This window comes from Ammospiza caudacuta, chromosome 11 (genome assembly GCF_027887145.1).
Source record: "Ammospiza caudacuta isolate bAmmCau1 chromosome 11, bAmmCau1.pri, whole genome shotgun sequence".
Classification (NCBI taxonomy): domain Eukaryota; kingdom Metazoa; phylum Chordata; class Aves; order Passeriformes; family Passerellidae; genus Ammospiza; species Ammospiza caudacuta.
In genome coordinates this window covers 9,209,109-9,214,358 of record NC_080603.1, presented here as the reverse complement: position 1 = coordinate 9,214,358, position 5,250 = coordinate 9,209,109, and the positions used below count along the sequence as shown (strand labels likewise).

Here is a 5,250-nt window from a genome sequence, read left to right as displayed (position 1 = left end):
CAGGGGGATGTGCCCAGCAGAATTTGCACCTGCCCTGGTGTAACAAAATGTGCCAGTGCACGCCGGGACATTGTCTGACACGGCCATGTCTGCTCTGGAGATGGGCTGTGACCAGTCTTTCCACAGGGTCCTTAAAGCCACTGTGCTGCCTCCTCTTGCTGCAGTGGGGCAGCCTTCGCGTGCCGTGCCACTCGCAGGGCAGCAGGAGGGTGGTGGGAGCTGTAGGCACAGAGTGTGTGTTGGAGACCAAATGTGTGCCTGGCGAGAGCTGAGGGACAGAGAGACAGAGTGATGCTGAGGCTGGGTGGTGCTCCCTGCTCTGTGTTGCAGCTTTGCCTCCCGCACCGAGAGATGTCTTGCTGCAGACCCTGTCCCCCACGGCCCTGCGGCCCCTGTGGCCCAACGCCCCTTGCCAGCAGCTGCACTGAGCCCTGCAATGCCCGCTGCGCTGACTCCACGGTGTACATCGAGCCTTCGCCGGTGGTGGTGACCCTGCCGGGCCCCATCCTCAGCTCCTTCCCTCAGAGCACAGCCGTGGGATCCTCTCTGTCAGCTGCTGTGGGCAGCTCCCTCAGCACCGCGGGGGTTCCCATCTCTTCTGGGGGCTCCCTTGGCCTGGGGGGCTCAGGCCTGTGTCTGCCTTTCTCCCGCTGCGGTCAGATCTGCTGAGGCCGGCGCATCATCCCCGTTCTCCTTGGCAGACGGGCCCATCTCTTGCCCTCCTTGGCCCCCCACACGTCTTCCTTGGTCTCTGTTCTGTGCCGCCGCTTTTGCTCCTTCTCATTAAAGCCTTTGTGCAGCATTGCTGGAGAGTCATGGTCCTTTGTTCTCCTGCTCCCTCACCAACCCCCTGCTCTGCCAGAGTGAGCACTGGCTGCTGTCCTGAGCTTACCAGCAGCTGCACTAAGAACTCCCAGAAATTACACCAGAGCACCAAACCTCAGTGACTGAGCTTGAGTCTGGAACCTGAAGACCACAGCCCTTATGGGCCCGGTGCCAATTTGTGCCTTGTGAGAATTATTTCAGATATTTTGAGTGACATGTCACTCCTGTCAAAGCTTCTTCACAAAAGCATAGCAAAATCAGTCTTCTCTCTTCCATTAGTGACGTTGGGATGTATCAATGGTGTAAATACAGGATTATGGGCTGGAAAGGAGTAAAACTCTGCTTTTCATGCCTGGATGTCAGCAGTGCGGCTTCAACAGAATTTTTCAGGCATGTTCACTCTGTTACTAACTAAATGGATGTAGCAGAAATGGAATATTAATTTGAAATATTTAATGTTTTATAGGGAGACTGTATATTGAGAATTGTACAGTATGGAAAGTATATGGATACGAAATTAGAAGGATGCAAAATTTTTTAGCAGTTGACCAACAGTCACAGCAAGGACTTAATTTCAAATTCACATTGAGAACATTGATTCCATTATCTATTCTCTCTCACACACCGACACACAGACACAAACACACTGTCACTCACTCTGTATTTAGGTTTGTAAATACACCTATTGAAAATTCCCCTCAAAAATTACCAGTCTAGGAAAATATTTTTCAATCCTGAATGCTACAACATATCTGTTTCACAATTTCAAAGAAAGTGCCGACAAAAAACTGTGGCCAGGATGAAACCCTGATACGAGTAAAGGTCACTCTCTTACAACCCTATGAAGAGTGGCCCAAAATGAGACCATTTGAGCTCTCCTGGCCCGCAGCAGGCTGTCACCAGCAATGGCCCTGAGTGGGATGGCTCTCACAGCCTGTGAACTCTCAGGGTTGCTGTACTTGGAGGATTGCCCAAGAAGGACGAGTCCCAGGCTGATACCCTCACTCCTTGAGGCCTGACCCTTCCCCCTTGGGGAGATGCAAAGGCATCCAAAGTGAGTGTTTCACTGACCCCTGAGGGGAGTTTTTCACAGGTACGTTGATTGTACCGACCCTTCACGCCTGTGTGCATGCACATCTGCATATATTTGCTATAGCAAATCTGGGAGAAATACTGCTTCCTTGGATGTTTAATTACCTTGGAGATCTAGGTAAGTTAGGCCTGTCAGGAAGGTTAAATTCCAGATATAGACTTACCTAAATGTTGCTTAGTGTTGTTTCTGCTAAGTTGCTAAGTATAACTTTGAAGTTGTAAGTGAGGTTCAATGCTATGAAGTGCTTTTCCACAGTCAGATTTAAAGGGTATGATATTAGTTGGGTTTCAGGTAAAAGTTAAGTTAAAACACTGTTAGGTGTGAGTGCTGTCAATCTTTTAGGCTGTGTTCCTTTGTATCCTTGTCCTCACTGTCTTTTGTCACACACACACGCACACACACACACAGATACTCATACACATAAACACAGAAACACACACAACACCCTTTTTGCAATAGTTGTTAGTTGATTTCTGTTTTGATTGGTTGGATTTTGTTTGTTTTTGTTGTTGGTTGTTTTATGTTGTTGTACCTTAAGTGTCCTGTAAGTAGGAGAGTGAATGTTGCCCAGGCAGTTTGTTGTTGATATTTGTTTAATATGCAAAGTGTTTTTTGGTGCTGGCCTTGGGAGTGATTTTTCAGGCATGTGCAGCAGTGTTTGTTGAGAGGAGCCTTGTGCAGAAGTGCGTGGGTGTGGGTGTGTTGGCCGAGGGCAGGTGATGAGCAGGGCAGGGCTGGAGCAGGTAGTTGTGGCCGAGTGGTGAAGGCGATGGACTAGAAATCCATTGGGGTTTCCCCGCGCAGGTTTGAATCCTGCCAACTACGGGCACGATCCCCTTTTGGGCTGCGGGCATCTGACCAGGGGCACAGGCAGCACCCACAGGTGGGTGCCATGGACAGCAGCTGCAGCTGCCCCAGGGCTCCTGCACTTGCAGCCCCAACAATGGAAAAGGGAAGGCGATATGCAGATGGCACCTGGAACTGAGCATTTCATCCCCTCCCAGTGGCACCAAGTGTTAAATGCAAGGACTCTCAGCTTGACAAACTGCTTGGCACAAAGTGACCAGAATTCGGAACTTTTGCTTCAGAGTACCCATGAGCAGCATTGAGCTGAAAAGGCAGAATTTGCGGAGCAAAAAGAGGAGAATTGTTCCTGCTGGCAGTTCCAAGCAAAGGCGACCTATGTCTGTCGTTGGCCATAAAAGATCTGAAGTGCCAGGCAGGAGCAGTGGTGCAGCGTGCTGGGAGCACAGGTGTATTTGTGGTGAGGGCTGCAGGTGTGAGGATGTTTGTGGATTTCAGGTGGGCTGATGGATGGCCAGGCTGCAGGCTGTGTGCAGGGTGGGTTGAGCAGGTGCAGGGTCAGGGTGGGTGTGGAAGGGGCAGTGAGTGTGCAAGGCTGTGTGTGGAAAGTGTGTGAGAAGGGCAAGGGCAGGCACTGGAGGAGCGTAGCGCAGGCTGAAGGGAGGTGAATGGTCAGGGTGTGTATTCAGTGGGGTGGGGGAGGCGGATGAGAGAGGAAGGGCAGGAGTGAGGGGCAGCAGTGGCGGGCAGCATGAGGCTGCAGTGGGGGCGATGGCAGGTAGGGCTGAGGAGGAGCAGAGTGGTGCAATGGGAGTGTGCTGGGCCCATAACCCAGAGGTCGATGGATCGAAACCATCCTCTGCTAAGGTGTTTTTACACTCAGGCTGCTTTGCCCAACAACGTTGAGCCTGCTTGGCCACAGGTTTTAGGGCGAGGCTGGCCATAGCCTTCCTCTTTCCTCTGCACAGTCTACATCCTTTGAGTAAAAATGATAAAACTTTTATAAGAGCACCTCAGCTCTCCTGGTCCTGGAGAGTGCAGCACATTCCCGCCACAAGTACTTGTACCACAGAGCAGCTCTGCCTCAGCTCCTGCTCCCCTCAGCCGGGATCCAGCCCAGGACTCTGGGCACCACCAGCCCAGCAGGCACACACTGGCATTGAGCCAGGTCAGCCCTGGCAAAAGCTGACTGCACGAGCTGCCCTGGATCCTGCGCAGACTCCCAGAGAGTGGTGAGCCTCTGCAGCCAGATGGGCAGGGAACTTTGTGCTTCTCAACCTGGGCATCAGGATGGGGTTGCAATGGGGCTGAGGCCCTGAGTGGCCTTGTATTTGCTTTGTCTCCAGCCATGCTTTGAGCAGGCATTTGGACTTGTGTCCTCCTGGGATGCCTTGCAGTCAGGTTCATTGTGAGAGGGAAGAGTTCCAGAGAGGTTCTGTCCTCCTGGCTGTGCAGCATAGGCAGTGAGCAAACTTCTCCCTCACGGGAGCTGGAGGTCAGTCATTGCTCTGCCCTTGGTGTGTCAGCTGTCCTTTGTCCTTGCTGCTCCAGCCCCTTTGCTGGGTTCAGCAGAGGGTCTTTGTTGAGCTTTTGTAGAGATAGGGCAAAGTTTCCGTCTCCCTAGTCCTTAAGGAGCTGGAGTGGCTTGGTCTGGAGAAGAGAAGGAAGGGGGCTTGTGCGGTGTGAGTGTAACTTGGGCAGGTAAGTGTGCCTGAGTGAGAAAGGGCATGTTGCCATTTGGGAAAGAGAAGATGTTGGGTGCTTTGTAGCGTGGCACTTGTAAGAGAGGCCATGTCAGGCTTGGAGGGAGCTGTGGTGCTGTTGGCGTGGAGGTTGGTGTGATGTGAGAGTGTGTGTGGGGCGTGCAGGAAGGCTGCAGTTGGTGTGAGATGTGCAGAGCAGTGGAGAGGCAGGCAGCCTTGTCTGGGGCCATAAGGCTGAGGCAGGCTGAGCACAGGGGCGCCAGGTGAGCTGGGCAGGAGGTCCTATGGTGTAATGGTGAGCACTCTGGACTCTGAATCCAGTGATCTGAGTTCAAATCTCAGTGGGACCTGAGCCTTTTGGTTGCATCAGCATGCTTGCCCTCAGCATGCTTACACTCTCACCCCTCACCTCTGCTGCTGCTGCACTTCTGCACTCTTCTCTCATCCATCACACAGCACCTGAGCTGCACAACACCCACTCCCAATGGGCCAGGCACAGGACTCTGCTCTGGGACCACTATCACTTCTGTTGGATGGGACCAAATCTGTAGAGACTGTGGGCAGCTGTTCCCATGTTGGACCATTCTCACAGGAACAGCAGGGCACTCTGTGTGCCAATACTTCTATGCCCAACCCCTGTTCACTGCTCTTTCTTGCTCCTTTCCTATCTGGCTGCTTTTCATCTTTTCCCTGGCAATTGCTTTCTATTGTTCTGCAATCCACTCCAGGAGCTCCACCAGCATTGGGCAGTGCCCCATCATTGGGCTTCCATTTGTTTCCATGGGAGAGGGAAGGATGTCCCTGGCAGAGCAGGGGGTTGGTGAG

The 5,250-nt window shown here is 52.5% G+C and overlaps 2 non-coding genes across 2 annotated transcripts; both read left to right on the top strand.

Moving 5' to 3' along the window:
• The first annotated feature begins 2,661 nt into the window (after positions 1–2,661).
• Positions 2,662–2,743, top strand: TRNAS-AGA (transfer RNA serine (anticodon AGA)). Its single transcript has one exon. It is a non-coding gene; the product is annotated as a tRNA-Ser (tRNA).
• A 1,960-nt stretch (positions 2,744–4,703) lies between these two features.
• TRNAQ-CUG (transfer RNA glutamine (anticodon CUG)) lies at positions 4,704–4,775 on the top strand. The gene has a single exon. It is a non-coding gene; the product is annotated as a tRNA-Gln (tRNA).
• The last annotated feature ends 475 nt before the right edge of the window (positions 4,776–5,250 follow it).